Raw genomic sequence first — 26,993 nt, 5'->3', positions numbered from 1 at the left:
TCACCCCCCTATACTCTTGTTTCCTATGGTTACTAATAGGGGTTTACTCAAATTCTGCTTTCTCTGTGCTGTGACTCCATGTATTAAAAACCTGTGTGTGGTTCAAGACCCTCTCAGGGTAAAATTCAAAAGGGATACTGTGGCTCCTGTTTCTACCAAGAATTCAACTTCACGACCGTCTACTTTACCTATAATCTGTCCCTGCTGATGCAATTAGGTTACCCACACATTAAAAAGTCACAGTCCTTCTGCTTCTCCTTCAAGATCCGCAGGGTCTCTTCCTTCCAGTCATTGTGATTGTGAGCCTTCCTGGCCAATTCTTCCCAGTGATAATTTCCTTCTTTTGCCCTCTCCTGTGGCCAGAGTGGGCATTCCCAGTGGGTATGCCCTAGATTCCCACAATAATAACACTCCTTGCCAACATTCCTTCCTGATCCCCTTTCTTTTCTGCCAAATCTTAGCTCAGACCTAGTATCCAGTCTCCTTCCACCGCCCCCTTTCCCCTCACATGCAAATTCCTTGCTAAAGCCGAGGCCAGTAAATGGGCCTCCTGCTCTTTCGCTTTTTTTCCCCCCCTTTCTTTAATCTGCTCAGTTTTTGCCTTTCCTCATGCCCATCATATACAATGCTCATACAATCACAGCAATACTCAAAATCCTTTGCAAATTCTTCCCCTGCCACCTGGGCATGTGTTCTTTAAAGTAATTCCATATATCGGGGGCCGCCTGATCCACAAAGATGCTGATCGCAACCGCGTTGTTAAAATTCTGCGGTGTCATTCCTCTGTTTTTTAACAAAGCTTGTCGGAGTCATCCCCAAAAATCACCAGGATGCTCCTCAGGTCTCTGCCTGCATTCTTCTACTTTAGTCCAGTTCACTCCTAGTTCCCCACATGCTCCAATGGCTTCTACCAAATTCTGGAGCCCGGACTGACAAACGGCTCCATCCCCTGCATCATTATAGTCCCAGTTTGGACCATTCGCTGGCCAGGGGTTTCTGTTTCCTCCCGCCTGTTAGCCGATTCAGCATCCTTCTTCATTATTTTCTCCCTTTCGTCAGCGTGAAAGAGTTCCCTTAATAGTATTTGAGTGTCACTCCAATTCGGATTATACTCCGTCCATAAATTCCAGAATAATTGGGCACACCTCTCGGTGTCTTCCCTTAGGCGGGGCATCTTACTTCCCCACAATGCTAAGTCACCAGGTTTCCAGGGCTGGTTCTATGAAAGGTTAATACTGGCGCAGTCTCTGCCGGGGCCCCAGGGTGCACAGCAGCAGGATTAGGACCATGAGTCATAGTCAGAGGGAAGAGCCCGGCAGCTGGAAGGTTAACAGGAGAGTCAGAAGACAGATAAGAAGACAGATAAGGCGGGGTTGAACTACTCACAGGAATTTCTTTTTCCAGTAGCTTCTGCTACAATTACCACCTTTCTCTCTTTTTTTTCTTTCCTTTTGTCCTGGGAGTTTTCTTTCCCCAGACCATGCATGCCATACATACCAGTAATCCATTTGGTATGGGTACCTATCCTCTAGTCGATGACTTCAATACATTAATTTGTCTGGATCCATTCCTGTAATAAACGGCCATTCACCGTTTATAATTTTCACCTTGGTATAATTTGATTGCGTGCTTTTTAGATAATTTCACTGTACCATAAATTTTCTCAGAATTCTGTAAGACCTCAGCCTAGGGTGTCCCCTTTTCTACACCAGCTACATTTCCCGTTTCTTCTTTTCTTTTTTTCCTACTATCAGGGTCTCACTTATGAGCGTTTTATGCTGGTCAGGCCACGCACCAACTTTTGCATCTTGTGCACTTTACACTGACCAGGCCACACACCCTCTCTTTCTTCTTGTGTGGTTTACGCTGATCCGGCCACGCACCACCCCAATCACTAGTCTCAGTTCTGCTCAGGGGATTTTAACACTCACCTTTCGGAGCCTCCTGCCCTAAAGGTCCCAGGTGAATTCACCCGCTGCCTGCAGTTGGAAGTATGGAGGTGGGAGGATCCAAGGGTGCTGGCCTAGGGTTCCATCTGGGTCGCCAAACTGTTAAAGGAGAAGCCACTGCCTGAGCATTCACACACCATTGAGGGAGTCGCACACACACCACCCGAGACTTTAACTGCCAGGACCAGAGTCCCTTCACAGCAGGCAGCTCCACTGAGCTGATGGGTGCCCCTTTCGACTCCTCGCTCACACACACACGCTCACTGTCAGGTGCTTCCTCTTCCCTCTGGCTCGACCCTAGGTTTCCCGAAGCAGAGGCTCCGATACAACATATGCCAGATGAATTTGTTGATTGGTACAGCGGTAAAAACAGCTCGAGCTGGGTGCCTCCAGAGAGGGACCCAGAACAAAGAAACCCCTGGGCAATTATACCCTTACAATTTAAATTCCTCCCTCGGGAGACAGGTCAGACCAATAGTAATATTAGGGTCTGGGGTCTTCCCGTTCTTCATTGGGTCCCTTCATTATCTCTAAGCGGGCCGATTCTTCTCTTCTCTCTAAGGTTGCAGCTTCTGCTAAGGTTGAAGCCTCCTTCTCTTTCTGGTTTGCACCGGTTTCAGGGGCCTTCCTTCGTGTAGCCAAGTAAAAGCTCCGTTCATGGTTGGGTGTTCAGTGCATGGTTCAGTGCATGGATCTGGGTGAAAGTTCAGAGTTTGCCGCCTAAGGCTTCAAGAGGACTTGATACTAATGCTAAAGTGACCACTGGATCAAGGAGTGCTGCATGCATAAACAAGGCTAGGGAACATGCAGGCCCACTGATGAATGGGGCGGGGACCTGGTGACACAGGACATGGAAAAGGGCTGTGGTACTGAATGCCTTACCACAGTCCGTACTAGCAAGACCAGCCTTCAGGGATCCCAGGTCCCAGAGTCCAGGGGAAAGGCTGGAGCAAGGAACATGCCACTGAGCACTTATCTAGTCCATAATAAGCAGCTTTGTCTCCAATGTTTCCAGGCAAGTCAGTGCTGAAAGCATAACTTAATTCAGAATGCACAACGTCCACTCTCTCAGAGATTCACCAAGATCAATCATCTTATTATAGAAGGCTTGAAATTTGGTTAAGCATGAGTTCCACTTCACAAACCCATGCTGACTGCCAGGGAGGAAGGAGGGGGAGATGCGCTCCAGGCACTGGAGCAGAGATTCCGCTGCAGCCTGTGGTGAAGACCAAGGTGACACAGGTTGTCCCTCTGAAACCCATGGATGTCCACAGTGGAGCAGATATCCACCCTGAAGCCCATCGAGGACCCCACTCCAGAGCAAGCAGATGTACCCTTGAAGGAAGCTGTGACCCATGGAGAGCTCACACTGGAGCAGGATCCCGGCAGGGACTGTGGTCTTGTGGAGAGGAGCCCACGCTGGAGCAGGTTTTCTAGGAGGACCTGTGCCCCGCAGGGGACCCACACTGCAGTGGTCTGGTCCTGAAGGACTGCACGCCATAGAAAGGACGCATGCTGGAGGAGTTTGTGAGGAACTGCAGCCCATGGGAAGGACCCACACTGGAGAAGTTCATGAAGAACTGCCTCCCATGGGTAGGACCCCACGCTGGAGCAGGGAAGAGCTTGAGAAGGAAGGAATAGCAGACAAGAGGTGTTATGAACTGACCGCAACCCCCATTCCCTGTCACCCTGTGCTGCGCAGGGGAAGGAGGTAGCAAATTCGGGAGTGAAGTTGAGCATGGGGAGAAGGGAGGACTGGCAGGAAGGTGTTCTTAGATTTGTTCTTATTTCTCATTATGCTACTCAGATTTCATTAGCAATAAATTAAATTAACTTCCCCAAGTCAAGTCTGGTTTGCCTGTGACGGTAGTTGCTCAGTCATCTCACTGAGCCTATCTCCACTCATAAGCCTTTCATTGTATTTTTTCGCCCTGACCAGTTGACGAGGGGGACTGATAGAGCGGCTTGGTGGGCACCTGGTGGCCAGCCAAGGTCAACCCACCACACCTTGTCTACTTCTTCTTCCTGATCACATGATCTGTAGCAGCCGCCCACCACAATGTCACCCATGCTGACCTGCCCTCTGTCTTTCCTAAACAGCCTGGCTCCATCCACTACAGTACTCCTGTAAGCGACCACACCGCATCTCCATGATCCCATAGCTCTGCAACCAAGCCATGGAGGAAAAACTGGGCCATGCTGGACAGGAGCCCAGGCAACGTGCAATAACCTGCACTTCAGCATACAGCCTCTCAAGTTCCCACAGTAGATCCACCTGCATCATAAATGGTCTCAGCCCTTCAGCCACACTTCTCTTCGCTGCCTTGTACTGCAAGCACGCCAAAGGTCTGTTTCCTGCACCTGCCATTGTGTGACACCAACCTCTGGTTAGCAGCTGCTGGAAAGAAATACAGAGAGATCTTTATTCCCTGTCAGTTGGGTTTTGGTCCACTCTGCTGCACAGCTGCTCCAGGGTGAGCCCAGCACCACAGTAATACACGGCCTCATCCCCTTGCTTTGCTGCCTGCATCTGCAGTGTGAATCTGTTCTGGGAGCTCTCCACTGTTCCCTTAAAGCGATCCTGGAAACCTTCTCCATAGGCATCACCTGCCTCGTAAATCCAGACGAGAGTGCCACGTGGCCGCTGCTGGTACCAGAACATGTAGTAGCTGCTCATACTGTCTCCACTCATGCTGCACTGGAAGGTGACTCCATCTCCCTCTCGCACAGCCAGTTCCCTGATGCGTTGCTCCAAGGCCACCTGGCCACAGACTGCTACAGAGAGGAAGAAAAAGCCGTTGTCACTCCAAGACTCAGCAAAGTGAAGGGCAACGCTGGTGGGGGCATTGCGATGGCACTGAACTAGTGGGAGCACTACATCCTTCCCTCTGAACCCAGCTGACAAATGTGGGAAGAGGAATAGAGCTGGTACCAGGAATCGGGGCTCATGAGGAAGGAGACACCACATTTTCCTCCCTTTTTCTGATTTTCCCTTTCGAAGCAGGAAGGTTTTGCACCATGGGGGACAAATCCCGTTGTCTTTGCCAAGCTGGGATGCTGAGGAACCCACTCTCCTGTCCCTGAAACTGCTCTGAATGAGCACAGGAGGGACAAGGACCTCTCACAGGCAAGTGGGGCTTGGGCCCTACGCTGCCATCCTCAACCTGGTCTTTGCAAGACAGGTTACAGTGCCCCATGAGCAGAGTGTCCATTCCAAAAGCAAAGCATGAAGGCCCCAAGATGTGGGAGAAGCAGGCAGGTGCCCTGCCTGTCCCCACACTGCAGAGGAGGCAGGCTGGATGGAGGTGCCTAACTCACGGCTAGTAGAGGAGGAGGGCTGTTCCCACTGTGCTCTGCAGGGATAGCTGGGGAGGTAGAGCCGGGGGACAGGTCAGGCTGCAAGCGGTCAGCACAGCTCCACAGAGCCGTGCAGAGCACAGGGGCATGCTCTGTTCCTGGGGGGGCATCACCCCTTCCTCTCACTTACCTACAATGGGCAATAAGCCCACGCACAGGCCAGTCCACATGGCCAGGCCCGCCCTGTCTCGCCTCTCTCCACCTTCTCTCTGCCTGCACAACAGCTCTGCCCACATCTTCCCTGTCTGTGCCTCTGTCACTGCAGTCACTCCTAGTCCCTCCTACTCACTCCCTCGGTCTATGACAACAGTGAAGGCGAGAGGCGGGGGCTGGAGGAGCAGAAGAAGCTGAAGCTGTTGGTGCACTCCTGGGTGTCTCTCACCCTGCAGGGTGCAATAACAGAGCTGCTTGCTCGGCAGGAAAACCTCTGGTGGGCAAAAGGTGATGTGTGTCTCTAGAACCACGCTGGACCTTCCCCCGAGGAAGGACAGCAGGGTGCTGCCGGGACTGTGGAGCTGGCCCTGGGGGTGGCAGGTTGTGCTCCCAGTGCCCGCCTGACCCTTGGTGCTGCTGAGCTTCTCCTCCCAGATGGGAGCCCCTGAGCCCAGCTCCGCTTGAACAGGGCACCCCTGTTGCATTAAGAGTTACTGTCGCATACAAATAGGAGTCTGAGGAGTGGCTGGGGGGGTAGGGAAACCCTCCCGTTGAGTGTGTGTATAGCCACTTATCAGAACCAGAGCCCTCTCAGGGCTTTCGCTAAGGCAACAGCATTAATTTACAACGTTCTAATCCGGTCGTGTCCAGCGTACTGAACTTCACGATTACGGATTCACTAATAACGCGCTTACACCCCCAGTCTAGTCGTGCTGCATGAACTATCACAGCCACACATAAAGAGTCTGGTCGTGTTCAGTGAGAACTACCACGGCTAGATCAATAAAGAGTGCAGTTTATTAGAGCAACAGACACACAGGTTCTTTGGCTTACCGGTGATAAATTCACTGTCTGCAAAGCATGTGCAAATACCAAGAGTATGAGTAACACCGCCACCTACAAACGCGTTAAAAGATAATAAAGCAACTCTAGAGAGATTTCTACGTTTCCCGGGGAGGCACCTGGTATAACCAAGTGTTCGAATCTTACCCAAAGGCGTTCCGATGGGGGAAGAGAGGCTCAGCCCGTCGACTGATCCCAAACGTCAGAGTGGTACACAGTGGTGTCTTCCCTAACATTCTCTCTCTCTTAAGCTATTTTATACTATCTTTCACCTTTCAGGTGGAGCTTGAGTGACTCTAGTCATACATACCTTTGTTTAGGATTGGTGTAAAGTTTTCTTGCTTCGCCTTTAAAGTTATAAGCTAGGAAAATTCAGTGCGCAAGCTCAGTGAGGGGTGGTCGCACCTTGGAGGCGGGTAGCTTTTGGGATGGAGGTGTCTTTTGGTATTATAATGATGTTATAATGAGCAAAGTTCACCAAAAGGACAGCATTTTGTCAAAAACGTGGCAGGCTGTTGGCCCAGGATAGTAAATATGCAGCTTACCAGTTCCATGACACCTTTAAGTTCCCATATTATTGCAGAGCCTGGCCGCGGCATCTCCACACCGCTCCACCCTCCGGGCAGCGCCTCTTAGAATCAGCACACCAAGTTCCCCTGGTGTTACCAACATGTAAGGTTGCAGGCCTAGGGAACTTCCATGGAATGGATGTCAGCCACATTCCACCTGGGAAGCTTCTTCACTGCTGTACCTTACCTATAAGTTCCAATTTCTAAGTCACCTCAGCAGTAATCCCGCAACCCCTACGCAGATGTGCTCCCCACCCTGCTTCCTCCACTCTGGCTCAGCACCCTACTCCTGCACTCGCTCCTTCGTGCTGACCCTTCTCCAGCTGCCGCTTCCCACCAAAGCCCTTCCAGACCACCAAGCAGCAAAGGCAGCAAAGGGCAGGTGAGATCTGGGGTGAAGCTCTGGAGTACATGTGCAGGCTCAGGCCGCCCAGCTCATCCCCCAAAACTCATGTGCACAGGACTCAGCGGGGATCAGGCTGTTGGGGCTGCTCAGCAGAGCAGGGACACTCCCTGCTCTGCGCTCATCCTATTCAGCAGCAACCCAGAGCTCCCCTACGACCACAGGATGGGACACCTACTGAGCCCTGACACAATGTCACCGTCTTGACAAGATACCACCATTTTGGGGAGCATTGCCAACTCCACTGTGGCCCTCCACAGACTGTCTGAATCCTTCCACTCCCTCTCTTTTCAACGGAGCTCCAGTCTGGCCCCTTGGGGAGGGGATCCAGGGAAGGCATGGGAAGGGGAGTTGCAGAGGGTAGAGGAACCCATTGAAACTGGAGGCTTGAGGCTGGGAAAAGCAGCAGGGGATGCAGGGCCAGGGTGGCCTAAGGTGCACTGGGACACTTGGAGCTGCCCCAGTGTGGTAGGACACGCTGGGTTCTCTACGGCCCCAAGCTCATGGAAGGCAGGAGTTCTGGTGCAGGGCACCCTTCGTATCCTCCTTGTTGGGGTTCCTCACAAAAATCTATGCTGGCCCTCAGTGTACACACATGAGCATATATGCACATGGAGCCAACACTAACAACACAACAAAGAGACTATTAATCGCGTCTGGGGAAAAGATGCTCTGCAGCTCAGCTCCTGCTGTTGCACTGCTCTGGGGCTCCCTGAACAACATGAGGTTTCAAAACTCAATTCAGCTCTGGCTTTCCACGTTCAAATTTTAGTTCTTCAGCGCTCGCTCTGTTTCTTCCTAGGCAAAGCTCTTTCCCTGTCACTTTCTGCCTGTGGGAGAGACTGAGAAGGAAGGAAGAAGGTTAACAACATGTTCCTGCTTTTGTGGGTGCTTGTGGGAGACTGCTGCTGCTGCTGCTGCTGCAGCACCTCTGTGCCCCTTTCCAGAAAAGTCAGCCCAGACTAGTCTTGAGAACTCTGGGATGAGACTTGCCTTGCAGCCAACCACAAAAGACCTGCCTGGATTTAAACCCCCTCCTTCCAGTTCTGCCCTGGCCCTGCCTGTGTTTCAAGCACTCTGCCCTTTCCCAGCTCTCTGCTGCTGCAGAAATAGGTGGCTGTGTCTGCAGCTGATGGCGAGAGCAATTCCAGCAACAGCTGGTTCCTGGAGGGGTCTGCAGAGCTGCTGACTCGGGTCTGGAAGGATGAAGCAATGTGCTGGAGTCCTGTGAAAGGATACTTGCACCACGATATGCTGCAGGTGTCTGCCAGGAGTCTGACGGATCCAGTCCCAAGCGTAGCTGCTGTCGGTGATGGGTACACCAGAGATGTGGCAGGTAAGCGTTAGAGACTCTGAGACCTTCCCTACCACGGGGCCAGAGGCCTCTGTCTGCACCTGAGGAAGGGCACCTCTAACCCCGGGAGACAAGGATGAACAGGCAGCAACAGCTCAAGGCATCCCACTGAACGTCAGAAAACACTTTTTCAGTGTGTGGGTGAGCAAGCACTGGCACAGCTTGCCCAAAAGGTTGTGGAGTCTCCATGCTTGGAGTTATTAAAAGATGTCTGGCCATAGCCCTGGGCAACAGGCTCTAGGTGGCCCTGCTGGAGCAGAGGGCTTGGGCCAGATGACCTCTGGAGGTTCCTTCCAACCTCAGTCATTCAGTGATTCTGTGAGTAGAGGGGAAGGATCATCGCCTCAATTTATGCCATGCATGAAAGGCAGGAAAGGGTGTGCTAAGTTCCCCTGTGGAAACCTCCAACTCCTCCTCTGCCAATTAGCAAGGATGGGCAATGACACCGTGCACAGGGTGTTTGGCCAGAGCAGCTCCTGCTCACCTCTCCCCAGCTCCTCTCTACCCACATATCTGCTTGTCGTGGTTTAGCCCCAGCCGGCAGCTAAGCACCACGCAGCCGCTCGCTCACTTCCCCCCCGGTGGGATGGGGGAGAGAATCGGAAGAGCAAAAGTAAGAAAACTCGTGGGTTGAGATAAGAACAGTTTAATAATTGGAACAAAATAATAATAATAATAATAATAATAATAATAATAATAATAATAATAATAATAAAAAAGAATTATAATGAGAAGGAAAACAACAAGAGAGAGAGGAACAAAACCCAAGGGAGGGAAAAAAGGAAAAAAAATAATTATACAACCGCTCACCTCCCGCCGACCGACGCCCAGCCAGTCCCCGAGCAGCGATCACTAACCCCCAGCCAACTCCCCAGTTTATATACTGGGCATGACATCATATGGTATGGAATAGCCCTTTGGTCAGTTTGGACCAACTATCCTGGCTGTGCCCCCTCCCATTTCTTGGGCACCTGGCAGAGCATGGGGAGCTGAAGGAAAAAAAAAAAAAAAGTCCTTGACCAATGTAAATACCGCTTAGCAACAGCCAAAACATCAGCGTGTTATCAATATTATTCTCATACTAAAATCCAAAGCACAGCACTCTACCAGCTACTAGGAAGAAAATTAACTCTATCCCAGACAAAACCAGGACACTGCTCTCCTCAGGTTTCCCACATCAGGTTTCCCCTCGTAAGGGCTGGAAGGCATGACCTATGAGGAGTGGGTGAGGATTTTGTGTTTGTCTGGTTTGGAGTAAAGGAGACTGAGGGGCAATCTCATTGCTCTCTACAGCTTCTTGAGGAGGGGAAGTGGAGAGAGAGGTGCTGATCTCTTCTCCCTGGTACCCACCGATAGGACGCATGGGAACGGTTCAAGGCTGCACCAGGGAAGGTTTAGACTGGACATTAGGAAGCATTTCTTTAGTGAGAGGGTGCTCAAACACTGCAAAAGGCTTCCTAGGGAGGTGGTTGATGCCCCAAGCCTGTCAGTGTTTCAGAGGCATTTGGACAATGCCCTTAATAACACGCTTTAACTTGGTCAGCCCTGAACTGATCAGGCAGTTGGAGTAGATGATCGTTGTAGGGCCCTTCCAACTGAAATAGTCGAGTCGATTCGATTCGATTCTATTCTAATTCTATTCTGTTCTGTTCTATTCTGTTCTATTCTGTTCTCTGGACCACTGACAGCACCCAGCCACAATGAAATCCCACTTTCTCTGACCCCAGGCACAGTCCACGCACGGACTCACCACTGAGATGGGCTGTGACCCCATGAACATGCAGGAGGAGAGCAGGAGAGGAGGAAGCTGATGTTGCTGGGGCACCCCCCGGGTGTCTCTCACTGTGGTCCCTGCAGGGTGCAGTAATAGAGCGCACTGTCCCCCAGCTCCAGCCCGCTGATGATCAGCGTCCCAGAGCTCTTGTCAGCCTGGCAGGAAAACCTCTTGTGGGCAAAAGGGGCTGTGTGGCTGTAGGAGCCTCCCCGGCCCTTGCTCTGCAGCAAGTACTGCAGGGGTCCGCCAGGATGCTGCCGATACCAGGCCACGTAAATATAGGAGGCATTGGACCTGTAAGTGCATCGTAAGGTCCCCGTGTTCCCTGCTCGCCACCACACTGCAGACCTCGTCACTTGGATCTCGTCACCCTGAAATGCACCTGAAACAAAAGCAGGGCTGTTCCATCGCTGCTTTGCTTTCGCTGGCAGAAGGAAATTGCCCACCAAAGGGTCAATGGAAGCAGGCAATGGTGTTGCCAGGCAATGCTGTTGCCAAAGCCCAAGCGCTTTGGGTGCCTGAGGGAGAACGGGGACATGGGAAGGCAGAGAGGGGCTGCAGGCAGGCAGAGTGGCCAGGCTGGCTGGGTGACAGAAACACATTGAAACACCTCCTCAGAATAAAGCACTGCCTTTAGAACTCAGAAGATGGAAACTGGCAGTGCTGGGAAAGGAGCTCTTGCAGAAAGGCCAGGACAACCGGCGGTGTGCAGGGATGGCCCCTCTCTCCCTGCGAACAGCCCTGAGCCACCTCAGCACTCGCCAGCTCCAAACGTTGTGCACCCTGTGCCGGACTCAGCAGGTTTGTGTTAAAGCACAGCTGGATTTCCTGTCCCCGTGGGAACGGCACAGAAGTAGCGGGCAGAGTCCCGGGGGTGCAGGGCACGCAGGGACAGAGATGACTCAGACTGGGAATTGTCCCGGGACGCCGTGGCTCGACCCTTCACTGCTGGCCCGTACTCCTTTGTAGTACCCCATGGGTTGATGTAGGACACCCACTCGAGACTGCCACCGGGTGCCTGACGGTACCACAGAACTGCATAATCCTCGAAGGTGAAGCCGGACCCCCGGCAGGAGAGGAGCACGGAGTCCCCGGGCGCTCGCAGCCCTCCGCCGGCCTCCACCAGCCTCAGCTGCGCCCACACCCCTGCGGACGGAGAGCGCGGGCAGCCGGGCAGGGCGCGCCCACGGCCCGAGGACGTTCCCCCGCCGCCCCGGCGCCCCCCGCCCCGACACAGCGACAGCCCACACCCCCCTCTCTGCCGGCAAACCCCCGCGCCCGGGGCAATGCCCCGCCTGCCCTGCTCGGGGCTCAGCCGCGCCTGCTCCCGACACTCCGGCCGACCGGCTGCCCGAAAGCCTCCCTCTGCCTCTGCCTCTGCCTCTGCCTCTGCCTCTGCCTCTGCCTTCCCCTCTCCCTCTCCCGCCCGCGCCACCCGCTCCCCGCTTCCCCGCCAAGGAAGGCGAGCGCCAGGCCAACAGCGCGCCCGGCGCGGGAGCAGCCGCAGCCCCGCGGCCCCGCGACGGGCAGGGCCGCCCGCGGGCAGCCCCAGCCCCGGGCCCAGCCCCGGGCTCGCTGCCCTCCCCGCCCGGCTCTCACCTGCCGGCCCCGCGGCCAAGGACAAGGCCAGGAGCCACGGCCCCAGCCCGGGCGCCATCATGCCCTGCCGCGCCGGGGCCGGCCGGGACCCAAGCGCCCGGCAGCAGCCGCACAGGAGCCGAGCGCAGCCGCGCTCGGGCCCGCTCCTGCCCGCCCCGCCGGCTCGGCCCCTCGCCGCGGCAGCGCCGACGCCTCTGCCCGCCCCAACAGACCCGGCCCGGCCCGCCCCCCGGTGCCGCGGTCCCTCCGGGGGAGGAGAAGCGGGGCCGCGGGGCGGGACGCGGGGCAGGGTCTCGGGCAGAGGAGGAGCGCGGCGCCCCGGCAGACGAAGGCTCCTCTCCGTTGCCCTCCAGCGGGGCTCCGGCGCTGTCCCCGCTTGTCGCCCTGCCGAGCCCTGCGGAAGGGAGTCGGCGCCTCGGCCAGGCGCAGCAGGGGCCGGCCCCAGCCCCAGCCCCAGCCCAGCCCCAGCGCCAGGGTCGGGCTGTGGGCCCGCAGCGTCCCCTCGCAGGACCCTCCCCGTGCCCCGCACCCCCAGCCCGCCCTGGCCTCACTCCCATCCCCTGCCCGCAGGGACCATCAAGATACGCGGTGGAGAAACGACTCCCTGCTCCTTCCCCCTTGCCTCACACTTCTCCTTTCTGCATCGCAGAGCTCCCTCTTCCCCAGCACCACCACACCCTCGCAAGCCCCTGATCATCCCTCCCATTTCTTGCAGACTGTTCTTTCCCACACTGAACACTGGACACACAGCTGGTCCCCAAGCGTGGTGACCAGTGACATGAAGTCTAGTTGGAGGCCAGTATCTCGCCATGTACCCCAAGGGTCTGTAGTGGGTCCAGTCCTCTTTAACAGCTTCAGCCATGACCTCGAGGATGGAATAAAGAGCATGCCCAGCAATTTTCTTGATGAAACAAAACAGGGAGGAGGGGCTGCAACACCACAGGCTTGGGCTGCCATCCAGAGGGACCTCGGCAGGCTGGAGAAATGGGCCGACAGGAACTTCAGGCAGTTCAACAAGGTGTACAGGGTTTGGCTGGGATAGAGTTAGTTTTCTTCACGTAGCTCGCATGGTGCTATGTTTTTTAATTTGTGAGCAAAACAGTGCTGATGACGCAGGGATGTTTAACCTCCTGCTCAGCAGTGCTCACACAGCGTCAAGGCCTTTTCTGTTTCGCACGCTGCCTCACCAGTGAGTATGCTGGGGGTGGGCAATAAGCTGAGAGGGTACGCAGCCAGGACAGCTGCCCCCAACTGAGCAAAGGAATATTCCACAGCATATGACGCCATTCTCAGCAATAAGACTCAGCGAAAGAAGGAGGGAAGGGAGTCGTTTGGAGTTACAGCATTTGTCTTCCCAAGTACCCGTTATGCGTGAGGAAGCCCTGCTGTCCTGCAAATGGCTAAACACCTGCCTGCAGATGGGAAGTAGGGAATGAATGCCTTATTTCACTTGGCTTGTGCATGCACCTTTCTCTTCACCTGTTAAACTGTCTTGATCTCAACCCATGAGTTTTCTCTTTTACCTTTCCAGTTCTCTCCCCCATCCTGCCGAGGGGCAGTGAGTCAGCGGCTATGCGGTGCTTAGCTGCCTGTTGGGGTTAACCCACAACACAAGGGAAAGGAACTAGTACCTGGGAGGAACAACGCCACGTAGCAGTATGCGCTGGGGGCCATCTACCCGGAAAGGCCCTAAGGCTCCTTCTGGACCCCAAGATGAATGTGAGCCAGCAATGTGACCTTGCGGCTCTATTGGATCGATGTGGCAAGGTTTTGGAAGCAGGGCAGGCTGTACGGGCGGCCTCTGGGAGAGGAGACCAGGGCTGCCCCTGCATTGGACATGGCTCATTCCAGCCAGCTCCAAAAAAGATCCACTGCTGGCCAAAGCTGAGCCAATCAGCTAAGCCCATGGCACCTCTGTGATAACATATTTACAACAAGGTAAAAAATGCTGCACAACGGCTGTGAGAGAGAAAAGTAAGAAAAACTGTGAGATAAAGAACCCTGCAGACACCAGGAAGAAGGAGGGGAAGACACCAGGTCAGTGAAGAAGGAGGGGAAGGACGTGCTCCAGGGGCCAGAGCAGAGGTTCCCCTGCAGCCCGTGGAGAAGACCATGGTGAAACAGGTTGTCCCCTGCAGCCCACGGAAGCCTACGTCAGAAGAGACATCCACACTGCAGCCCATGGAGGACCCCACGCTGCAGCAGTTAGATGTGCCCTGAAGGAAGCTGGTGCACGCAGAGAGCCCAGGCAGGAAGAGGTTTTCTGGCAGGGACAGCGACCCATTGGGGGGCCCATGCTGGAGCAGTCTGTTCCTGAAGGAATGTACCCCATGGAGAGGACCCACGCTGGAGCAGTTCATGAAGGACTGTATACTGTGGGAGGGACCCCATGATTATTAAATCTCTTCCTTCAGGTGTCAAGTGTAATTCTACATCTAAAGCCTGCAAGAGATCTCTCCCTAACAGGGGTACTGGGGAGTCCTCTGCCAATACAAATCACCCCCCTATACTCTTGTTTCCTATGGTTACTAATAGGGGTTTACTCAAATTCTGCTTTCTCTGTGCTGTGACTCCATGTATTAAAAACCTGTGTGTGGTTCAAGACCCTCTCAGGGTAAAATTCAAAAGGGATACTGTGGCTCCTGTTTCTACCAAGAATTCAACTTCACGACCGTCTACTTTACCTATAATCTGTCCCTGCTGATGCAATTAGGTTACCCACACATTAAAAAGTCACAGTCCTTCTGCTTCTCCTTCAAGATCCGCAGGGTCTCTTCCTTCCAGTCATTGTGATTGTGAGCCTTCCCTGGCCAATTCTTCCCAGTGATAATTTCCTTCTTTTGCCCTCTCCTGTGGCCAGAGTGGGCATTCCCAGTGGGTATGCCCTAGATTCCCACAATAATAACACTCCTTGCCAACATTCCTTCCTGATCCCCTTTCTTTTCTGCCAAATCTTAGCTCAGACCTAGTATCCAGTCTCCTTCCACCGCCCCCCTTTCCCCCTCACATGCAAATTCCTTGCTAAAGCCGAGGCCAGTAAATGGGCCTCCTGCTCTTTCGCTTTTTTTCCCCCCCTTTCTTTAATCTGCTCAGTTTTTTGCCTTTCCTCATGCCCATCATATACAATGCTCATACAATCACAGCAATACTCAAAATCCTTTGCAAATTCTTCCCCTGCCACCTGGGCATGTGTTCTTTAAAGTAATTCCATATATCGGGGGCCGCCTGATCCACAAAGATGCTGATCGCAACCGCGTTGTTAAAATTCTGCGGTGTCATTCCTCTGTTTTTTAACAAAGCTTGTCGGAGTCATCCCCAAAAATCACCAGGATGCTCCTCAGGTCTCTGCCTGCATTCTTCTACTTTAGTCCAGTTCACTCCTAGTTCCCCACATGCTCCAATGGCTTCTACCAAATTCTGGAGCCCGGACTGACAAACGGCTCCATCCCCTGCATCATTATAGTCCCAGTTTGGACCATTCGCTGGCCAGGGGTTTCTGTTTCCTCCCGCCTGTTAGCCGATTCAGCATCCTTCTTCATTATTTTCTCCCTTTCGTCAGCGTGAAAGAGTTCCCTTAATAGTATTTGAGTGTCACTCCAATTCGGATTATACTCCGTCCATAAATTCCAGAATAATTGGGCACACCTCTCGGTGTCTTCCCTTAGGCGGGGCATCTTACTTCCCCACAATGCTAAGTCACCAGGTTTCCAGGGCTGGTTCTATGAAAGGTTAATACTGGCGCAGTCTCTGCCGGGGCCCCAGGGTGCACAGCAGCAGGATTAGGACCATGAGTCATAGTCAGAGGGAAGAGCCCGGCAGCTGGAAGGTTAACAGGAGAGTCAGAAGACAGATAAGAAGACAGATAAGGCGGGGTTGAACTACTCACAGGAATTTCTTTTTCCAGTAGCTTCTGCTACAATTACCACCTTTCTCTCTTTTTTTCTTTCCTTTTGTCCTGGGAGTTTTCTTTCCCCAGACCATGCATGCCATACATACCAGTAATCCATTTGGTATGGGTACCTATCCTCTAGTCGATGACTTCAATACATTAATTTGTCTGGATCCATTCCTGTAATAAACGGCCATTCACCGTTTATAATTTTCACCTTGGTATAATTTGATTGCGTGCTTTTTAGATAATTTCACTGTACCATAAATTTTCTCAGAATTCTGTAAGACCTCAGCCTAGGGTGTCCCCTTTTCTACACCAGCTACATTTCCCGTTTCTTCTTTTCTTTTTTTCCTACTATCAGGGTCTCACTTATGAGCGTTTTATGCTGGTCAGGCCACGCACCAACTTTTGCATCTTGTGCACTTTACACTGACCAGGCCACACACCCTCTCTTTCTTCTTGTGTGGTTTACGCTGATCCGGCCACGCACCACCCCAATCACTAGTCTCAGTTCTGCTCAGGGGATTTTAACACTCACCTTTCGGAGCCTCCTGCCCTAAAGGTCCCAGGTGAATTCACCCGCTGCCTGCAGTTGGAAGTATGGAGGTGGGAGGATCCAAGGGTGCTGGCCTAGGGTTCCATCTGGGTCGCCAAACTGTTAAAGGAGAAGCCACTGCCTGAGCATTCACACACCATTGAGGGAGTCGCACACACACCACCCGAGACTTTAACTGCCAGGACCAGAGTCCCTTCACAGCAGGCAGCTCCACTGAGCTGATGGGTGCCCCTTTTCGACTCCTCGCTCACACACACACGCTCACTGTCAGGTGCTTCCTCTCCCCTCTGGCTCGACCCTAGGTTTCCCGAAGCAGAGGCTCCGATACAACATATGCCAGATGAATTTGTTGATTGGTACAGCGGTAAAAACAGCTCGAGCTGGGTGCCTCCAGAGAGGGACCCAGAACAAAGAAACCCCTGGGCAATTATACCCTTACAATTTAAATTCCCCTCCCCTCGGGAGACAGGTCAGACCAATAGTAATATTAGGGTCTGGGGTCTTCCCGTTCTTCATTGGGTCCCTTCATTATCTCTAAGCGGGCCGATTCTTCTCTTCTCTCTAAGGTTGCAGCTTCTGCTAAGGTTGAAGCCTCCTTCTCTTTCTGGTTTGCACCGGTTTCAGGGGCCTTCCTTCGTGTAGCCAAGTAAAAGCTCCGTTCATGGTTGGGTGTTCAGTGCATGGTTCAGTGCATGGATCTGGGTGAAAGTTCAGAGTTTGCCGCCTAAGGCTTCAAGAGGACTTGATACTAATGCTAAAGTGACCACTGGATCAAGGAGTGCTGCATGCATAAACAAGGCTAGGGAACATGCAGGCCCACTGATGAATGGGGCGGGGACCTGGTGACACAGGACATGGAAAAGGGCTGTGGTACTGAATGCCTTACCACAGTCCGTACTAGCAAGACCAGCCTTCAGGGATCCCAGGTCCCAGAGTCCAGGGGGAAAGGCTGGAGCAAGGAACATGCCACTGAGCACTTATCTAGTCCATAATAAGCAGCTTTGTCTCCAATGTTTCCAGGCAAGTCAGTGCTGAAAGCATAACTTAATTCAGAATGCACAACGTCCACTCTCTCAGAGATTCACCAAGATCAATCATCTTATTATAGAAGGCTTGAAATTTGGTTAAGCATGAGTTCCACTTCACAAACCCATGCTGACTGCCAGGGAGGAAGGAGGGGGAGATGCGCTCCAGGCACTGGAGCAGAGATTCCGCTGCAGCCTGTGGTGAAGACCATGGTGACACAGGTTGTCCCTCTGAAACCCATGGATGTCCACAGTGGAGCAGATATCCACCCTGAAGCCCATCGAGGACCCCACTCCAGAGCAAGCAGATGTACCCTTGAAGGAAGCTGTGACCCATGGAGAGCTCACACTGGAGCAGGATCCCGGCAGGGACTGTGGTCTTGTGGAGAGGAGCCCACGCTGGAGCAGGTTTTCTAGGAGGACCTGTGCCCCGCAGGGGACCCACACTGCAGTGGTCTGGTCCTGAAGGACTGCACGCCATAGAAAGGACGCATGCTGGAGGAGTTTGTGAGGAACTGCAGCCCATGGGAAGGACCCACACTGGAGAAGTTCATGAAGAACTGCCTCCCATGGGTAGGACCCCACGCTGGAGCAGGGAAGAGCTTGAGAAGGAAGGAATAGCAGACAAGAGGTGTTATGAACTGACCGCAACCCCCATTCCCTGTCACCCTGTGCTGCGCAGGGGAAGGAGGTAGCAAATTCGGGAGTGAAGTTGAGCATGGGGAGAAGGGAGGACTGGCAGGAAGGTGTTCTTAGATTTGTTCTTATTTCTCATTATGCTACTCAGATTTCATTAGCAATAAATTAAATTAACTTCCCCAAGTCAAGTCTGGTTTACCTGTGACGGTAGTTGCTCAGTCATCTCACTGAGCCTATCTCCATTCATAAGCCTTTCATTGTATTTTTTCGCCCTGACCAGTTGACGAGGGGGACTGATAGAGCGGCTTGGTGGGCACCTGGTGGCCAGCCAAGGTCAACCCACCACACCTTGTCTACTTCTTCTTCCTGATCACGTGATCTGTAGCAGCCGCCCACCACAATGTCACCCATGCTGACCTGCCCTCTGTCTTTCCTAAACAGCCTGGCTCCATCCACTACAGTACTCCTGTAAGCGACCACACCGCATCTCCATGATCCCATAGCTCTGCAACCAAGCCATGGAGGAAAAACTGGGCCATGCTGGACAGGAGCCCAGGCAACGTGCAATAACCTGCACTTCAGCATACAGCCTCTCAAGTTCCCACAGTAGATCCACCTGCATCATAAATGGTCTCAGCCCTTCAGCCACACTTCTCTTCGCTGCCTTGTACTGCAAGCACGCCAAAGGTCTGTTTCCTGCACCTGCCATTGTGTGACACCAACCTCTGGTTAGCAGCTGCTGGAAAGAAATACAGAGAGATCTTTATTCCCTGTCAGTTGGGTTTTGGTCCACTCTGCTGCAGAGCTGCTCCAGGGTGAGCCCAGCACCACAGTAATACACGGCCTCATCCCCTTGCTTTGCTGCCTGCATCTGCAGTGTGAATCTGTTCTGGGAGCTCTCCACTGTTCCCTTAAAGCGATCCTGGAAACCTTCTCCATAGGCATCACCCTCCTGGTAAATCCAGACGAGAGTGCCACGTGGCCGCTGCTGGTACCAGAACATGTAGTAGCTGCTCATACTGTCTCCACTCATGCTGCACTGGAAGGTGACTCCATCTCCCTCTCGCACAGCCAGTTCCCTGATGCGTTGCTCCAAGGCCACCTGGCCACAGACTGCTACAGAGAGGAAGAAAAAGCCGTTGTCACTCCAAGACTCAGCAAAGTGAAGGGCAACGCTGGTGGGGGCATTGCGATGGCACTGAACTAGTGGGAGCACTACATCCTTCCCTCTGAACCCAGCTGACAAATGTGGGAAGAGGAATAGAGCTGGTACCAGGAATCGGGGCTCATGAGGAAGGAGACACCACATTTTCCTCCCTTTTTCTGATTTTCCCTTTCGAAGCAGGAAGGTTTTGCACCATGGGGGACAAATCCCGTTGTCTTTGCCAAGCTGGGATGCTGAGGAACCCACTCTCCTGTCCCTGAAACTGCTCTGAATGAGCACAGGAGGGACAAGGACCTCTCACAGGCAAGTGGGGCTTGGGCCCTACGCTGCCATCCTCAACCTGGTCTTTGCAAGACAGGTTACAGTGCCCCATGAGCAGAGTGTCCATTCCAAAAGCAAAGCATGAAGGCCCCAAGATGTGGGAGAAGCAGGCAGGTGCCCTGCCTGTCCCCACACTGCAGAGGAGGCAGGCTGGATGGAGGTGCCTAACTCACGGCTAGTAGAGGAGGAGGGCTGTTCCCACTGTGCTCTGCAGGGATGGCTGGGGAGGTAGAGCCGGGGGACAGGTCAGGCTGCAAGCGGTCAGCACAGCTCCACAGAGCCGTGCAGAGCACAGGGGCATGCTCTGTTCCTGGGGGCATCACCCCTTCCTCTCACTTACCTACAATGGGCAATAAGCCCACGCACAGGCCAGTCCACATGGCCAGGCCCGCCCTGTCTCGCCTCTCTCCACCTTCTCTCTGCCTGCACAACAGCTCTGCCCACATCTTCCCTGTCTGTGCCTCTGTCACTGCAGTCACTCCTAGTCCCTCCTACTCACTCCCTCGGTCTATGACAACAGTGAAGGCGAGAGGCGGGGGCTGGAGGAGCAGAAGAAGCTGAAGCTGTTGGTGCACTCCTGGGTGTCTCTCACCCTGCAGGGTGCAATAACAGAGCTGCTTGCTCGGCAGGAAAACCTCTGGTGGGCAAAAGGTGATGTGTGTCTCTAGAACCACGCTGGACCTTCCCCGAGGAAGGACAGCAGGGTGCTGCTGGGACTGTGGAGCTGGCCCTGGGGGTGGCAGGTTGTGCTCCCAGTGCCCGCCTGACCCTTGGTGCTGCTGAGCTTCTCCTCCCAGATGGGAGCCCCTGAGCCCAGCTCCGCTTGAACAGGGCACCCCTGTTGCATTAAGAGTTACTGTCGCATACAAATAGGAGTCTGAGGAGTGGCTGGGGGTAGGGAAACCCTCCCGTTGAGTGTGTGTATAGCCACTTATCAGAACCAGAGCCCTCTCAGGGCTTTCGCTAAGGCAACAGCATTAATTTACAACGTTCTAATCCGGTCGTGTCCAGCGTACTGAACTTCACGATTACGGATTCACTAATAACGCGCTTACACCCCCAGTCTAGTCGTGCTGCATGAACTATCACAGCCACACATAAAGAGTCTGGTCGTGTTCAGTGAGAACTACCACGGCTAGATCAATAAAGAGTGCAGTTTATTAGAGCAACAGACACACAGGTTCTTTGGCTTACCGGTGATAAATTCACTGTCTGCAAAGCATGTGCAAATACCAAGAGTATGAGTAACACCGCCACCTACAAACGCGTTAAAAGATAATAAAGCAACTCTAGAGAGATTTCTACGTTTCCCGGGAGGCACCTGGTATAACCAAGTGTTCGAATCTTACCCAAAGGCGTTCCGATGGGGGGGAAGAGAGGCTCAGCCCGTCGACTGATCCCAAACGTCAGAGTGGTACACAGTGGTGTCTTCCCTAACATTCTCTCTCTCTTAAGCTATTTTATACTATCTTTCACCTTTCAGGTGGAGCTTGAGTGACTCTAGTCATACATACCTTTGTTTAGGATTGGTGTAAAGTTTTCTTGCTTCGCCTTTAAAGTTATAAGCTAGGAAAATTCAGTGCGCAAGCTCAGTGAGGGGTGGTCGCACCTTGGAGGCGGGTAGCTTTTGGGATGGAGGTGTCTTTTGGTATTATAATGATGTTATAATGAGCAAAGTTCACCAAAAGGACAGCATTTTGTCAAAAACGTGGCAGGCTGTTGGCCCAGGATAGTAAATATGCAGCTTACCAGTTCCATGACACCTTTAAGTTCCCATATTATTGCAGAGCCTGGCCGCGGCATCTCCACACCGCTCCACCCTCCGGGCAGCGCCTCTTAGAATCAGCACACCAAGTTCCCCTGGTGTTACCAACATGTAAGGTTGCAGGCCTAGGGAACTTCCATGGAATGGATGTCAGCCACATTCCACCTGGGAAGCTTCTTCACTGCTGTACCTTACCTATAAGTTCCAATTTCTAAGTCACCTCAGCAGTAATCCCGCAACCCCTACGCAGATGTGCTCCCCACCCTGCTTCCTCCACTCTGGCTCAGCACCCTACTCCTGCACTCGCTCCTTCGTGCTGACCCTTCTCCAGCTGCCGCTTCCCACCAAAGCCCTTCCAGACCACCAAGCAGCAAAGGCAGCAAAGGGCAGGTGAGATCTGGGGTGAAGCTCTGGAGTACATGTGCAGGCTCAGGCCGCCCAGCTCATCCCCCAAAACTCATGTGCACAGGACTCAGCGGGGATCAGGCTGTTGGGGCTGCTCAGCAGAGCAGGGACACTCCCTGCTCTGCGCTCATCCTATTCAGCAGCAACCCAGAGCTCCCCTACGACCACAGGATGGGACACCTACTGAGCCCTGACACAATGTCACCGTCTTGACAAGATACCACCATTTTGGGGAGCATTGCCAACTCCACTGTGGCCCTCCACAGACTGTCTGAATCCTTCCACTCCCCTCTCTTTTCAACGGGAGCTCCAGTCTGGCCCCTTGGGGAGGGGATCCAGGGAAGGCATGGGAAGGGGAGTTGCAGAGGGTAGAGGAACCCATTGAAACTGGAGGCTTGAGGCTGGGAAAAGCAGCAGGGGATGCAGGGCCAGGGTGGCCTAAGGTGCACTGGGACACTTGGAGCTGCCCCAGTGTGGTAGGACACGCTGGGTTCTCTACGGCCCCAAGCTCATGGAAGGCAGGAGTTCTGGTGCAGGGCACCCTTCGTATCCTCCTTGTTGGGGTTCCTCACAAAAATCTATGCTGGCCCTCAGTGTACACACATGAGCATATATGCACATGGAGCCAACACTAACAACACAACAAAGAGACTATTAATCGCGTCTGGGGAAAAGATGCTCTGCAGCTCAGCTCCTGCTGTTGCACTGCTCTGGGGCTCCCTGAACAACATGAGGTTTCAAAACTCAATTCAGCTCTGGCTTTCCACGTTCAAATTTTAGTTCTTCAGCGCTCGCTCTGTTTCTTCCTAGGCAAAGCTCTTTCCCTGTCACTTTCTGCCTGTGGGAGAGACTGAGAAGGAAGGAAGAAGGTTAACAACATGTTCCTGCTTTTGTGGGTGCTTGTGGGAGACTGCTGCTGCTGCTGCTGCTGCAGCACCTCTGTGCCCCTTTCCAGAAAAGTCAGCCCAGACTAGTCTTGAGAACTCTGGGATGAGACTTGCCTTGCAGCCAACCACAAAAGACCTGCCTGGATTTAAACCCCCTCCTTCCAGTTCTGCCCTGGCCCTGCCTGTGTTTCAAGCACTCTGCCCTTTCCCAGCTCTCTGCTGCTGCAGAAATAGGTGGCTGTGTCTGCAGCTGATGGCGAGAGCAATTCCAGCAACAGCTGGTTCCTGGAGGGGTCTGCAGAGCTGCTGACTCGGGTCTGGAAGGATGAAGCAATGTGCTGGAGTCCTGTGAAAGGATACTTGCACCACGATATGCTGCAGGTGTCTGCCAGGAGTCTGACGGATCCAGTCCCAAGCGTAGCTGCTGTCGGTGATGGGTACACCAGAGATGTGGCAGGTAAGCGTTAGAGACTCTGAGACCTTCCCTACCACGGGGCCAGAGGCCTCTGTCTGCACCTGAGGAAGGGCACCTCTAACCCCGGGAGACAAGGATGAACAGGCAGCAACAGCTCAAGGCATCCCACTGAACGTCAGAAAACACTTTTTCAGTGTGTGGGTGAGCAAGCACTGGCACAGCTTGCCCAAAAAGGTTGTGGAGTCTCCATGCTTGGAGTTATTAAAAAGATGTCTGGCCATAGCCCTGGGCAACAGGCTCTAGGTGGCCCTGCTGGAGCAGAGGGCTTGGGCCAGATGACCTCTGGAGGTTCCTTCCAACCTCAGTCATTCAGTGATTCTGTGAGTAGAGGGGAAGGATCATCGCCTCAATTTATGCCATGCATGAAAGGCAGGAAAGGGTGTGCTAAGTTCCCCTGTGGAAACCTCCAACTCCTCCTCTGCCAATTAGCAAGGATGGGCAATGACACCGTGCACAGGGTGTTTGGCCAGAGCAGCTCCTGCTCACCTCTCCCCAGCTCCTCTCTACCCACATATCTGCTTGTCGTGGTTTAGCCCCAGCCGGCAGCTAAGCACCACGCAGCCGCTCGCTCACTTCCCCCCCGGTGGGATGGGGGAGAGAATCGGAAGAGCAAAAGTAAGAAAACTCGTGGGTTGAGATAAGAACAGTTTAATAATTGGAACAAAATAATAATAATAATAATAATAATAATAATGAATTATAATGAGAAGGAAAACAACAAGAGAGAGAGAGGAACAAAACCCAAGGGAGGGAAAAAAGGAAAAAAAATAATTATACAACCGCTCACCTCCCGCCAACCGACACCCAGCCAGTCCCCGAGCAGCGATCGCTAACCCCCAGCCAACTCCCCCAGTTTATATACTGGGCATGACATCATATGGTATGGAATAGCCCTTTGGTCAGTTTGGACCAACTATCCTGGCTGTGCCCCCTCCCATTTCTTGGGCACCTGGCAGAGCATGGGGAGCTGAAGGAAAAAAAAAAAAAAAGTCCTTGACCAATGTAAATACCGCTTAGCAACAGCCAAAACATCAGCGTGTTATCAATATTATTCTCATACTAAAATCCAAAGCACAGCACTCTACCAGCTACTAGGAAGAAAATTAACTCTATCCCAGCCAAAACCAGGACACTGCTCTCCTCAGGTTCCCCACATCAGGTTTCCCCTCGTAAGGGCTGGAAGGCATGACCTATGAGGAGTGGGTGAGGATTTTGTGTTTGTCTGGTTTGGAGTAAAGGAGACTGAGGGGCAATCTCATTGCTCTCTACAGCTTCTTGAGGAGGGGAAGTGGAGAGAGAGGTGCTGATCTCTTCTCCCTGGTACCCACCGATAGGACGCATGGGAACGGTTCAAGGCTGCACCAGGGGAGGTTTAGACTGGACATTAGGAAGCATTTCTTTAGTGAGAGGGTGCTCAAACACTGCAAAAGGCTTCCTAGGGAGGTGGTTGATGCCCCAAGCCTGTCAGTGTTTCAGAGGCATTTGGACAATGCCCTTAATAACACGCTTTAACTTGGTCAGCCCTGAACTGATCAGGCAGTTGGAGTAGATGATCGTTGTAGGGCCCTTCCAACTGAAATAGTCGATTTGATTCTATTCTATTCTATTCTATTCTATTCTATTCTATTCTATTCTATTCTAATTCTATTCTGTTCTGTTCTGTTCTATTCTGTTCTCTGGACCACTGACAGCACCCAGCCACAATGAAATCCCACTTTCTCTGACCCCAGGCACAGTCCACGCACGGACTCACCACTGAGATGGGCTGTGACCCCCATGAACATGCAGGAGGGGAGAGCAGGAGAGGAGGAAGCTGATGTTGCTGGGGCACCCCCCGGGTGTCTCTCACTGTGGTCCCTGCAGGGTGCAGTAATAGAGCGCACTGTCCCCCAGCTCCAGCCCGCTGATGATCAGCGTCCCAGAGCTCTTGTCAGCCTGGCAGGAAAACCTCTTGTGGGCAAAAGGGGCTGTGTGGCTGTAGGAGCCTCCCCGGCCCTTGCTCTGCAGCAAGTACTGCAGGGGTCCGCCAGGATGCTGCCGATACCAGGCCACGTAAATATAGGAGGCATTGGACCTGTAAGTGCATCGTAAGGTCCCCGTGTTCCCTGCTCGCCACCACACTGCAGACCTCGTCACTTGGATCTCGTCACCCTGAAATGCACCTGAAACAAAAGCAGGGCTGTTCCATCGCTGCTTTGCTTTCGCTGGCAGAAGGAAATTGCCCACCAAAGGGTCAATGGAAGCAGGCAATGGTGTTGCCAGGCAATGCTGTTGCCAAAGCCCAAGCGCTTTGGGTGCCTGAGGGAGAACGGGGACATGGGAAGGCAGAGAGGGGCTGCAGGCAGGCAGAGTGGCCAGGCTGGCTGGGTGACAGAAACACATTGAAACACCTCCTCAGAATAAAGCACTGCCTTTAGAACTCAGAAGATGGAAACTGGCAGTGCTGGGAAAGGAGCTCTTGCAGAAAGGCCAGCACAACCGGCGGTGTGCAGGGATGGCCCCTCTCTCCCTGCGAACAGCCCTGAGCCACCTCAGCACTCGCCAGCTCCAAACGTTGTGCACCCTGTGCCGGACTCAGCAGGTTTGTGTTAAAGCACAGCTGGATTTCCTGTCCCCGTGGGAACGGCACAGAAGTAGCGGGCAGAGTCCCGGGGGTGCAGGGCACGCAGGGACAGAGATGACTCGGACTGGGAATTGTCCCGGGACGCCGTGGCTCGACCCTTCACTGCTGGCCCGTAGTCCTTTGTAGTACCCAAGAAGGTGATGTAGGACACCCACTCGAGACTGCCACCGGGTGCCTGACGGTACCACAGAACGTCATAATTCCCGAAGGTGAAGCCGGACCCCCGGCAGGAGAGGAGCACGGAGTCCCCGGGCGCTCGCAGCCCTCCGCCGGCCTCCACCAGCCTCAGCTGCGCCCACACCCCTGCGGACGGAGAGCGCGGGCAGCCGGGCAGGGCGCGCCCACGGCCCGAGGACGTTCCCCCGCCGCCCCGGCGCCCCCCGCCCCGACACAGCGACAGCCCACACCCCCCTCTCTGCCGGCAAACCCCCGCGCCCGGGGCAATGCCCCGCCTGCCCTGCTCGGGGCTCAGCCGCGCCTGCTCCCGACACTCCGGCCGACCGGCTGCCCGAAAGCCTCCCTCTCCCTCTGCCTCTGCCTCTGCCTCTGCCTCTGCCTTCCCCTCTCCCTCTCCCGCCCGCGCCACCCGCTCCCCGCTTCCCCGCTAAGGAAGGCGAGCGCCAGGCCAACAGCGCGCCCGGCGCGGGAGCAGCCGCAGCCCCGCGGCCCCGCGACGGGCAGGGCCGCCCGCGGGCAGCCCCAGCCCCGGGCCCAGCCCCGGGCTCGCTGCCCTCCCCGCCCGGCTCTCACCTGCCGGCCCCGCGGCCAAGGACAAGGCCAGGAGCCACGGCCCCAGCCCGGGCGCCATCATGCCCTGCCGCGCCGGGGCCGGCCGGGACCCAAGCGCCCGGCAGCAGCCGCACAGGAGCCGAGCGCAGCCGCGCTCGGGCCCGCTCCTGCCCGCCCCGCCGGCTCGGCCCCTCGCCGCGGCAGCGCCGACGCCTCTGCCCGCCCCAACAGACCCGGCCCGGCCCGCCCCCCGGTGCCGCGGTCCCTCCGGGGGACGAGAAGCGGGGCCGCGGGGCGGGACGCGGGGCAGGGTCTCGGGCAGAGGAGGAGCGCGGCGCCCCGGCAGACGAAGGCTCCTCTCCGTTGCCCTCCAGCGGGGCTCCGGCGCTGTCCCGGCTTGTCGCCCTGCCGAGCCCTGCGGAAGGGAGTCGGCGCCTCGGCCAGGCGCAGCCGGCCCCAGCCCCAGGCCAGCCCCAGCGCCAGGGTCGGGCTGTGGGCCCGCAGCGTCCC

At 54.4% G+C, this 26,993-nt stretch overlaps 2 long non-coding RNA genes across 2 annotated transcripts; both read right to left on the bottom strand.

Annotated features, from left to right (window-relative positions):
• Positions 1–2,421: 2,421 nt before the first annotated feature.
• On the bottom strand, positions 2,422–12,218 carry LOC140662502 (uncharacterized). The gene is made up of 3 exons (XR_012046101.1): positions 12,002–12,218; positions 4,026–4,724; positions 2,422–3,571 (listed from the first exon to the last, which is right to left on the bottom strand). It is a non-coding gene; the product is annotated as an uncharacterized lncRNA (long non-coding RNA).
• Positions 12,219–16,570: 4,352 nt separating this feature from the next.
• On the bottom strand, positions 16,571–26,721 carry LOC140662508 (uncharacterized). Its single transcript, XR_012046105.1, has 3 exons — positions 26,505–26,721; positions 18,531–19,229; positions 16,571–18,076 (listed from the first exon to the last, which is right to left on the bottom strand). It is a non-coding gene; the product is annotated as an uncharacterized lncRNA (long non-coding RNA).
• Positions 26,722–26,993: the final 272 nt, after the last annotated feature.

This window comes from Ciconia boyciana, chromosome 22, assembly GCF_034638445.1.
Source record: "Ciconia boyciana chromosome 22, ASM3463844v1, whole genome shotgun sequence".
Classification (NCBI taxonomy): domain Eukaryota; kingdom Metazoa; phylum Chordata; class Aves; order Ciconiiformes; family Ciconiidae; genus Ciconia; species Ciconia boyciana.
The sequence above is the reverse complement of the archived record's forward strand: the minus strand, read 5'-3'. Positions and strand labels throughout refer to the sequence as shown.